The 12,137-nt window shown below is 38.5% G+C and overlaps 1 pseudogene; it reads left to right on the top strand.

Moving 5' to 3' along the window:
• The first annotated feature begins 10,254 nt into the window (after nt 1–10,254).
• LOC145492953 (neuropeptide FF receptor 2-like) lies at nt 10,255–12,012 on the top strand (annotated as a pseudogene).
• Nucleotides 12,013–12,137: the final 125 nt, after the last annotated feature.

Here is a 12,137-nt window from a genome sequence, read left to right as displayed (position 1 = left end):
CAACTGGTGGCTTAGTAGTATTTGGTAATAAAACGGTTATGTTGGGTTAGGCTTTGACTGATTATCACCAAACAACCCACAAATTACAATTTTCGCAAGCAAACTTTATTTATCTCTAAAGTTAAGCAACAACTACGGCGTAATTTAACATGAAGATGTAGTAAAGGGTAGGGAACATAAAAACCTGCTTAGAAAACAAAGTTTAATTCGCTGTCCGCAATGCTTTGACTCATTTAATTTCGCTCTATCTTTAGGTAAGACTGAACGTTTGTAATAAACCGCGTGATTAATTGAATTTCTGTTGCTAAGCCTCAAGGATTTAACAGTTAGCACTAAAACCCCCAGAAAGATTTGAATTACTTCCTAAGGTGATACATGGCGCTGAATTTACGGCTGAATCCAGACAAGAGTTATGGAAAATTTTTTGAAAACGCCCAAGATAAATTGAAGCGCTTAAATTGCAAACCCGATCTTTGTTTTGCTTTTCTCGCGCAACGCTCTTTCCCCCTTTCAGTCTCTTTTCTTCTTAACACTCGTAAATCAAAGATAATTGAGCTACGCATATGCTAACAGCGTATCTTTTGTCAAAGAACACCGCTTTGAGTTTGTTCCTTGAGTGTAATATTTTCTTTGTCTTTGTTTTACATTTTTGTGCGAGTCCTTTGCAAACATCTCGTAAAAAGAAAAGCTACTTTTAAATTGGCTTGGAAAAAAGTACAATACTAACGGTGCGGACGGGAATGATTGGAAAAGAAACGCCACTCAAAATTATATCTCTTTGTGATGCCATGACGATTTTAATCAAAGAACCTTTTGTTCGGATCTGATTTATTCCTTCGTACTGTAGCCGACATTTCGTGTAATAGATTACCCTTTTTCATAAATTTGGAAAAAGATTTCTTCGTTTGGTGGAAATCTAACAAAAGAACAAAACCCGACTCGCCATGGAAACTACAGCAGACTGAGAACACTTCTTTTTACATATATTTCAACGACGAAAAAGTAGAAAGTAAGCTAGAGTGCTTCCTGGAAAATATATTTACTCACCAGGAAGCGAGGCCACTTGCTACGTATAACACGCAGATCGTATTCACTTGAAAAAAAAAAAAACAAAGCAAAAAAGAATCCCGACAAATCAGTTTGAAACGTGTTTTAAAGGAAAGTTTTTTATGTTCTATCGTTCACTGAGTCTTTTAGGCCTGCGTCCAAAATTGCGTTTTCTTATGAAATAAAAGAACACACACAGAGAAAGCAATCAAATTATTGATATTGGTCTTCACTCAAGCTCCGAGGATCTTTTCAATTAGTTAATGGGCTGTTTTTGGTGGTGAAAACATTAGCATCGACGAACAGAATAGCAATTAAATAATATTAAACTAAACCTGACGCTATGTTTTTACGCCACGCTACATTCTACGCGAGAAACAGCAGCTTATATGACAAGAATCAACTGACTTAAATATAATCAAGGAGGAGACAGTTCTGTAAACAGGTCTGAGTTGGTTTTGCATTGTCCAAGCTCCAGAACTGACGCCAGTGGAATAAAGAAAACAAGAGTTGTATTGTTACAGGATGGGAATAAAATAAAATGAATTGAACGGTCACAGTCTAATCCTTTAGTTACTAACAATTCAATAATACGTGGTAGGGAAATCGCCGCAATTCACGTCAATGTTTTTAGCTGCTGCCATGTGGCAACTCTCTTCGTTTGCGATTTCTTTTAATGAAAAATTTCTACGGGGCTAAGTTGGTTGTTCTGGAAACTGCTTGTGACAAAACACTGATATTATAAAAAGTACTTAAGCTCTGTTGCCAAAGAATCAAGTTGTACTTTGATATATTCTCAGACTCAATCAATTTTTGTCTTTTGTCCAGTCAATAAGTAGTTTGTTATTGCAGCAAAAAGAATAATGGTAAAACCACAAACCTCCCACTTAGCAAATTAAACCGAGATTTAAAAGGTGTCTGGCAAATTAGAACATATAAATTATATAAAAGGATAAAACGGAACCTCTTTTCGAGACGTCAAACTGCTTGAGTAATTAGAAGCAAAGTGAATTAGCTGAGAGCTTTTGCCAAATTTACCTCGGAGTAATGGAAAAAAAATTTACTAAAATCCCAGTTCAAAATCAATGCAGCAGTAAAATTTAATTCAAGGTTATGAATTCATGGGTTTTAGGATTTGTGAAAGCCAAACAGCAAAGCACGCACGCGCAGTTGCTCACCGACAGAGGCTCATAAATCATTTAGACAAAAGTTTCAAAGAAAACGGACTGTCAAATTGTGACAACACCTGTGAAAAGTACGGGTGTTCTTCAAAGTTCAGCCGAGACCGACATTTTCACACTTTAAATTAAAGGGTTTTCAATTGAGTCTTTGCGATGCACGAAACATCTGCTAATTACTTGCCTCTCGGCCGTGTTCTCGCGTACGACAAACACCTTTTTGTAGTTCTTTTGAAATCTTTTTCTCGGGTTTGGCTTCGTTGATTTGTTGCTTTCTTTTGCAGCTAGAAATAGGAGGCAAATATTTTCCGTACGCCTTTCGTTAACATGAAAACACTGAACTTTATTTGCTAGGCGGCACGATACTAGAATAAGCCAAAGTTTATTGTCATAAATTAGGTTTCCCAGAGATATAAATTTCTTGAATTGCAGTATTATTACCTAACAACATGAATTTTATTAGTTGTTTTATTAGTTATTAGTTGTTTTTCATATCAAATCATTGAGTGAAATATAAAGCTTTCTCTCTTGAAGAAAGTATGGAAATAAACAGACTTCAGAAAGCACTTCACTTAACGATTTCTCTTTTTATGGGCCTAACACCATGATATTTCGCCATGTAAAAGAAACCCTTTTGAAAAGAAACTCGTAAGGCTTTAAACTGATTTAGTTGGCTCCAAAGTTTACGTCGTTGGCTGCCGTTTGAATAAGACCTTTTCTGACAATGAACACCATAAAATGAGGACGTTCTGTGTTTACTGAGTAAAACAATATAGATTGAAAGTTCCGTAAGCCATTTGCCGTTAATATTTTCTCGGTACAGAAGTACAATTAAATATCTAATTATTAAATTAAAGTCACAATAACGTTTGCATGAATACCTATCTATAAAACCAAATATTTTGCCCGTTTATTTTGTCTTCCTTACTACGAATGGGACGGTACCTGCGGTCATAACTTGGAACTTGAAATTGCTCAAATTATCTTCGCACTTCGACTGTTAACGTTATTTAAATAAATGATTACCAACTTACATGAATCCTTTTAAGGAATCGGACACCATTAGGCTTTTACAGGGCTTCAAAAGAACTATAAGTCATCTGGAAACAACACTGTGTTTCTCGTCTGTTTCCATTACACGTGTTAGCCACTAGCTCGCGCACATCAATTAGTTACGGGTGAAGAATTATCGGTCCATTCATTCCACAATTCACTGACTTACAATCTTGTTTGTGAATCGTCTATACGAATAACAGCACCCATTTTACAATGAAAAAAAGTTAGGTACAATCCTCGACAATTAAACTCGCGAAAAATACGCAACAGTTGTTGTGCAAAGACCGCCTGAAGTTTCAATCAGAAATAAACGGTCATAGGCTCGTTCTCATAGTGTGCAACCTGCGAAGGCGTGCGCGCATATAGTCAAAAATGTAATCGAAAAATAATAAAATCTATATTGGTGCTAAATTTCGTAGCCTCCCATTCTGTGCCTAAAAAATCATGGAAATACAAACCAAAAACCGAGAGAGGTCAACTATAAAATGTTTAAAGAGATAAGCCACACCTAAATTTAGACACAATGTTTTAATTTCTGTTACCCGTTAAGAAAACATTCGCCAACCACGTAACGAAAAACATTGTATTTACAATGTATAGTATACCGCGGCTATTAGAAACGGGGAAACGGCGCTTATCAAGTTTCGTCTACATCTTTATCCAGCCTAATGTTCAAACGCACTGCAAACTCTTAATTACGTTAAACCCAGACAAAATTTGCACACAGACAGTAAGTTGTAAATCAAGCCGGGGGTTTCTTAATAAAGGGAGCTGGTCCAAATTGCCAAGGCCGTTAGTACATCGTTAAACAAACCAATTTTTTGTTTATTAAGTACAGGCGAAAGACGTAAAAGATTAAGAATAATTGCAACTGCAAGATATTTATTTTTCTCTCATTTTACTTTTCAGCAAGAAAATAGTAAATGACTTTACACAGTGAACCCTGTTTACAATGTTATTTGAAACCGCTTATGTTGGAAAAAAATTATTTTCAAACAAATAACCTAGAACGATGTCTATATTCCTAATTTTTCCAGGTACATCAAGCACTAAGAGATTCATAAAGATACCTCTCTTTCTCTTTCGTACAGTGCAGTCTTGAAACATGGCCCTATACAACTGGACCGATCTGTAATACTTAGCAGCTTGACTGGATCCCAACTTTAGAAATGCTCTGGACGACGCTGCTGGGCAGAGCAAAATTTGCAGCTTTTTCCCGCCTGTACGAGAATACCGTCAATACTCGTCATAACTCGGTGAAAATCAATGTGAATTTTGTTTACTGTAAAATACACATCAGTTCCACCAGCCGTTACTCTAATGCAATACCCGCTGTCAAGAAAGCGTGCTCGCAGACCATTCCTCTACATGTGGATATGTAAGACGCGCGTGTATCGACACGATTCTTAAATTTCGGAATCTCTTTTCGTTTGTATAGCTCATCAATGGTCCAGCAAGCCAACTATTAAAGGTATGCCATGTTAGTTCTTTAATGCAGAGGCACGAGGCTTCTAACTCCTTTTGACAAAGAGATCCGCGCGTACCTGATTTATGCATGGACGTCTTAAAAATGCCAATATTATATGAAATTACATTTGTCGTCCTATCACCAACAATAATACCAATAAATGAAATAAGTCTTGCTTTAATCTATTTTAACGTATCTTTGGGCCGAATTATATTCAGCCAGATAACAGTGAAAATCTAATCGCTATCAAACGATTCCTAATAACAAATCGAAACAAGGTAGCTCTTACAGGTCGACCTGCCTCCTAGGCACATAAAGTGAGCTTGCCTAGCTTTGCTTGTTTTGGCTCCGTACTTCCCAGAATTCCACGTCGGAAGGCTAAACCGCAAATCATTATTTTGACGGTTTCGAGACGGCAAAAACTTAGCCCAGTTGTTTTTAATTTACTCCTGTTTTGAAATTTCCAGTTATTGGTGTTTGACTGGTTCTGAAGATGGATGAAAAATTGAGCTTGACAAATACGATAATAAATAAAAGACAAGCTTTAATAGATAGCTGGTAAAACCAACTTCAGCCGGTGGATCTTTTATCATGTTTATAGTTTTAAATAATTACCACTGACTTTCAAATCAACACGCAGTAAATTTCTTCCACTCGCGGTTCATTTCTACTCAAGAGAATGGCTTATAAAGAATATTAATCTAAACAAATGTCATCCTGTTATTGTCAGATAGATCTTGTGTCTAACGGCGTTTTTGTTTGCGAGATAATAAGATAAATGAGATGAATTTAAGCCACAAGGAAGATTTTTGTAGGAAGATCTCGCAAGAGGCTTAACACGTCTGAACAAAATTATAATACAATTCATCAGTTAACTATCTGCCCTCATCTTGAGTCTAATTGATCTACCGCTGGAACAAGCATCTGAACCATACTTCATAGTGAAAGCCGTGTTCAATCATTGCTTATTTCTCTTGGACTAGGAGGAACATCGACCGAAGCTCAATCCATTGTACAACGCGAAAGCAAAATGAATGAAACTCTGAAACAAGGTACGTTTCTCGTACACGAGAAAGTGTCAAGTAAAACAAAAGTATGAAGTAGAAAAAGGTTAAAAAAAATGAAAAGATACTTGTGAAAAAATAAAATGCTAATATGGAGTTCGTGAAATAAATTTTTTCCTTCACGTGCCGTGTGTATTTTAACGAACGCGCTTTTTGTTCACTACTTCTCAAAGATTGCAGACTGGCAGTCAAAAGCTCTAGTAATTTTAAACTTTTTTAACCAGAGTACGTTTTCTAGCTTTTGAAAGTCTTTAATTCAGGGAATTGTTTTATATTTTTAGCTGCCATGTTATCATCCGCAAGGGAAATGTCAACTTAATCGTTTCCTAATTTTATCTTTTTAATGAAAGAAACGGAAAAATTTTGTCCCGATCTGAATTATTGGATTCCCACAAACCAACCATATAAACAGCTTTACAGCATTTTTTTTTTTTGTTAATTAAACCGATGTTTTTCGTCGAGTTTTCAATTTTAATTAAAAAAACGTTCGTCTTTAAATACGCTCCTGTTGAAAATGACACAGAATTTTCAATTTTAGTTTGAAGAAAAGGTCCTTTTAGTACGTCCCGGCCCTGTTACTTGATGACATTCAGCGAGTTTTGTTTAATATGGCGCAACATGAACTGAAGAAGCTCAAAGTGACTTTCACACATTTCGTGCAGCGTGGCACAAGCGATAATAGTCCCTTGTTGAAGAGTGCCTTCATTACAATCAGCTAGTACCGTACGTAAATTTCACTAGACTATATATTGATTGGAAAAATAAATCTTTGATCCTTGGTCTCGCTATTTTCGGGGGTGGGGATAGGGGCGGGCTCGCTACTTTCGGAAGGGGGCATCATTTTTTGACGTTACTTTTGGGGGGTCGCTACTGCTGATTTCCGTTTCGTAAACAGCCGATGCCATTTTTAACGATCGATGCCATCATTGGTAACCAAGCCTTTCAGAATGGACGATGCCATATCTGCTTTAGTTTAAGCCTGGACACGGTAGAAACTGGTTATAATTTGTTGATAGAGTAAAACGCACTCACCAAATGCTTAATTGTTCATATTCACACTGGTTTGCCTGCGGTTAGCTTTTATTTGATGGTTGGGGCAACCCTATCATTAATATTTAAGAAAGTCTCTTTTTATAATTAAATTTTGCGGAGATTTGGCGGATCAACCTGGTAGTGTAGTGGCAGAAGGATGTTAGGAAACAGAGGTTCTGTTCCGGCTTCGTTACTGGGTGGCTACTTACAAATGTTCTTTTTCTTTAATCTAGTAGAGAAAAATTCCTTGACAAAAACATTTCTAAGTGCCGCGAAAATGGCATCGACTGTTTACGAAACGGACAACTGCCTCGCTACTTTCGGGGGTGGGGGGTCGTTACTTTCCGAAGTTGACGGAATATCTTTTTCAAATTGGAGCCTTGAATGATTCAAAATCGCCTGAAAAACAATTCTTTTCCTATAGAGTTTAAGAGGGAGCTTTCAACATTTTCAGAAGGAAGTACATACTTGATGAATACACTATTTTCTCGGATAACTAATGAGTAAGCTTCGTTAGAAGTAATACCGCGTCGAATCGGCGCGGCGAACTATGGATTTGAACACTGGCTTTGTCTTCTGTCAGCTTTCGTAATATAGATAAGGTTAACGGACAACTGTGACAAACGGTCCAACGATATTGTTCAGGCACTCCAGGTTGTTAACTAACAATTTGACAAAAAGTTTGTCAGACTGAGTAATATCTGAAAGCGTGTTAATTTTGTTATTTTTGTGTCGGAAGGATACGCATGAAGAGTCCTATCCCACTAAATGTTCCCAAAATTGTTAATTTTACATGAATGTCAAAACTTATGACATATACCTTCTATAGAAAACGCCACAGGATATCCAGGTCTTATTAGCCTGCCAATGACTCGTCTTTATGCGCTCAAGACTGATGCCAAATTTCATTTTTCACCTGGGGCTTGTTTTGTTGTTTTGGGTCACGAGAGGAGACAGAACTGCAATTGTAAGTATCAAACTCGTAAAAGAATAACTCCTGCAGTTTTGCTGTTTTGTCAACACTCGTTGTATGTACATATGTAAATTTGATCAATAAGGCCGCGTTCAGCCAATGCTATGTTTAACCAGATTAGTAATCGTGCAAAACTCTGGACGTTAACCTTAATTCTCTCTGTGCCTGTCCTGGTCTGCGCTGCTGATTTTGCTAGGATTGTTCCTCGGTCTCCTTCTCCACTTTTATTGTTCATGTTGTCTCCAGTGTCTCTCTTGCCCGTAGACCTTCCTGTGTCCACCCCAGTGCTGTCAAACAACCATTTTCAATCTCTATCTACAGTACATGTCCATATTAGTTCTACGTCCACTGACGACGTAAGCGCTGGAAACAAGACTAGACATGAAATACAGAAAAAAGTGTTCGTGACGACAAAACTACTCACACAAACAGAGCATGCTCCGCCTTTGATTGGCTCCAAACAAAATTAAAACACAATTTACAAGCAAACTATTTGCTCTCATGTTTTTTTCTTTTGGTGCGCAAATCTGTTTGAATTGTTCATTTCATAATATATATCCAGCTTGTCTCTGGACAGGAACATCTATCCACCGCACCTGAATTCTCACACGTTGTGTCTTTGCACGACGGGCGAGTATGAACGCAACGGTATATCCAGGTAAGTACGGATCTGATCAGAACATACAGTTTCAATTTTTCTCCCTCGTTTCCTTATATTCGTTTGGAATGAAATTCTGTGTTGAATATCAGTTGAGAAAACAGTTTAGCTGCCAGCTGATTCTTTTCCTCATTTTATTTTCATAATCAGGAATAAACCAAAGATTTTGCGACAAGGAATATATGCCGGGACTGATGGCTTACCTTTGATTGGCTTGCAACAAATTACAATTTGCACGTTTGCCATCTGCTTTCATCTCCTGCTCTATCTCGTGGCAGGCATCTGTTCAAATTATACAATTCATGAGTAATCTTTCCTCTTGGATCGGAACTTTCTGTCACTCGCAGAATCGCAATTAGGTTTACGGTAAACCAAGGTAAGTAAAATGCAAGATTAAAAGAGTTTTTTCCTTATATATATCTTCCCTCAGTTTACTTGCAACCAAGGTGAAATCACTAGTTTGTTGTGACATTAAATTCTACGTCAGGGTATGCAAAGGAGTTTAAGTCGAACATTCAGGAATTATTTTGTAGCTAAAACTTCATCTCCGCGTTGCAATTCCTCGTCTTACACCGCACAGTAGAGGTCTCTTTCTGTACTTTTCGTGTAAGCCCCTTGATTGGTAATAATCTGCTGGAACACACTGGCTTGTTGACTTTCACAGTACGAAGTTGGCCTGAAAAGATCATCCAGCGCTTCTTTTTCCTGAAACTAATCCCAGGAAGACTGACTGATTTAAATGAGTTTTCTGCATGCCGTAGTTTGTTTGCAACTAGAAGGATGGCATACTTCTAACTGCTATTACTCAAATAGCAGCTAGCTCTCTAAAATAAACACGTACGGAACGTTTTAAGGATTACAACAGTTTATTTTTGAAGCAGTTTCTTTTCTTTACAGATTTCAACAGTAATTTCTGTTTTCACCTGACTATAACTTGATGGATATGCGAGTCTTGTTTCACTCAATTTAAATCGTTTCTATTTAAATAAAATTTGGTGTATTTTGTAGTAATAATGTCTCAGCTACAGGCTATGGTTTGACAACATCATCTGCTAGAGAATTACTTACGTTTCTCATTAAACCTCCTATGTAAACATTACTGTTTTATAATTTACTTAATTTGCAAGCTCGACAGAGTGAAATGAATGGCAGAGAGTTGATCGACACATCCGCACTCATTAAGTGTATTTCAACTTTGTGGCTAAATTTGAGCACGGCGCGAGGCCAGATGATCAGGACATATACTGTATACTCGCGACCAATGTTACCACAAATTGTTTATTAGTTAACTTCTAGAACTTTCCATAAAAAAGACTAAGCCGGAAGTCATTCAGTCAAGACCCTTAAAAGCATTCTGGTTTTACTTACTTAATAAGGAAAAAAAATCGAAGTAACCAAAGAGAAACTGGACTACCTTAGCAAAACAAGACATGAATTCAAAGTTACGCTCACAAGCATTCTCTTGCCAACAACAACTTCGTCCGCCATTTTGACCCGAGAAAACTTCACCTTCCTCCCTACTCAGTAGAAGTTTGTCACAAAATACGTAATTTTCTATCAATTTCGGCAACGATTGACGCGGCGTTTTAAAAAAATGTTTTAAAATCTTACAATATTCTTTGTGGCGTACTCGACAGTTGTGAGCGACTTGTAGGTTTGATTTGCACGAAGCAATCCTCCGTAGGAAAAAAGATGGCGACTGGTAAATTTATCCATAGTTCTTAGCGCACGAAAACCCTAACAACTTTCATAAAAACGTACAGAAGAGCCATAAAATCTTCAAACCTAGCATACACAATGTCCTTAGTACAGGGACAAATATTGTGAAAATTTGGCTTTCTTTGTGCCTTATAGGCTGTGTTAGGTTCGCTAGGTATTGTGGTAAAATGTACAGCCGCCATCTTTTCAGAAATAGGGTGTGGAAAAATCACAGATTTTGGTCTGAAATAGGCTAAGGGTTTCAAGGTTCGGACTGCACACCTCCACCAAGAACCGTTTGGGAAGTACTCCTCTCTGGGTTTAAAAGAAACAAACAGAGGCCCTAATGGTTAGTGTTGTTATATGTTATCAGGATCTTCCATGCTTCCTAACATGACGAATAATGCCACACAAGTGCACCATGGGATATTCCAGGTCCCGCGCAACATTCAGGTGGGAGTCACAATCCTTGCCGTCATTATTTTCATCCTGGCAATGATCGGTAATACTCTGGTGATTTACATCGTCTTCACAGTAAACCACATGCGCAGCTCAACAAACACTCTCATCGCCAACATGGCCTTTGCTGATCTTCTCATGACCATAGATATCCCCTACATACTCAAATGGCTCTACGTGATGAACAGTTGGTTTGGCACGTTCATGGGAACTGTTTTATGCAAGTTCCTTCACGCTGTACAGGTGGGATCCCTTGCAGCCTCAGTGTTCAGTTTAGTGGCGATTTCCCTCGATCGCAGTCTTGCCATCCTATTTCCCATGAAAAAAAATGATGACTCGAAACGCTGCACGTTTCGCGATCGCCATGACGTGGCTAGGAGCGCTGGCGTTAATGCTTCCACTTATGATAACCACCAAGAATATACAGCTGGAGGGAGGGGATTGTATGATATGCGACGAGTACTGGCCGGAAACCATGTCACAAAGAGTTTACATCACAGTTCTTTTCGTTACTGCTTACGTCATTCCACTAATAATCATCGCCTTAGTGTACTGTCTGGCTGGGTTACGTCTTTGCAGGAGAAAACTCCCAGGACATCAAAATTCGACAACACACAAAAAAGTCCAAGACTTGAGCAGACGCGCGACTACAATGTTGATAACAGTGGCTGTCATTTTTACTCTGTCGTGGCTTCCACTTTTAGCTCTGGAGATGATACGAATTTACAATTCAACCCTTTTCTACAAAATTCCCGTGAAAGTCCGTTTTGTCATCCCGTGGTTTGGTTATTGTAACAGTGCTATTAATCCAGTTCTTTATGTGATATTCTCAGGGAATTATCGCCGCGAGTTTTATCGAATTCTCTGCAGGGTGACAAGTAAGCAAAGCCGTTCCAAGGCGGCTGTTGATGGTGAATGTACTTCGCGTCAAAGACGACATCGTGCCAGTGGAGAAACAAGCAACGTTGAGTGGGACACTCATCTTTAACCAGATTGCGACAAGAGACCTGGGTTGCTAAGAGCAAACAGACAGGCCAGCCGACTAAGCAACCGACCGACCGACCGACCGAAAGACAAGCTCGCAGGCAGGCACGCAGACTGACTGGCTGATTGGCTAGTTTGCTGAATGACTGGCTGACTGACTGACTGACGAACAGACAGACAAATAGACACGCTGGTGTGCGAAAGCAGGAAGGCAGGCTGACTGGCTGGATGGCTGGCTTGCTGAATGACAGGACGACTTACTGACAGACAAGCAGACAGACAAACTGACAGACAGGGCAACAGAGAGACGGGCAAACTGTCAGACAGACAGTCATACAGACAGGTAGACAGAAAGACACTTACAGAAACATGACTCACCTGCCAACTGACTGACTTACTGACCGACAGATATCGTTGTTCGTTAGATTAAGAAAGTAGCCGTAATAAGGAGATGGTGTTAAAGCATATTCTAACGCTTGTCACTAAATTAGTGTACTGGAGACAGTTATGATTAGAGATT

The sequence above is a fragment of the Orbicella franksi genome, chromosome 7, assembly GCF_964199315.1.
Source record: "Orbicella franksi chromosome 7, jaOrbFran1.1, whole genome shotgun sequence".
In the NCBI taxonomy this organism is placed as follows: Eukaryota; Metazoa; Cnidaria; class Anthozoa; order Scleractinia; family Merulinidae; genus Orbicella; species Orbicella franksi.
Note: the sequence above shows the minus strand (reverse complement) of the source record. Positions and strands in the feature narration are given on the sequence as shown.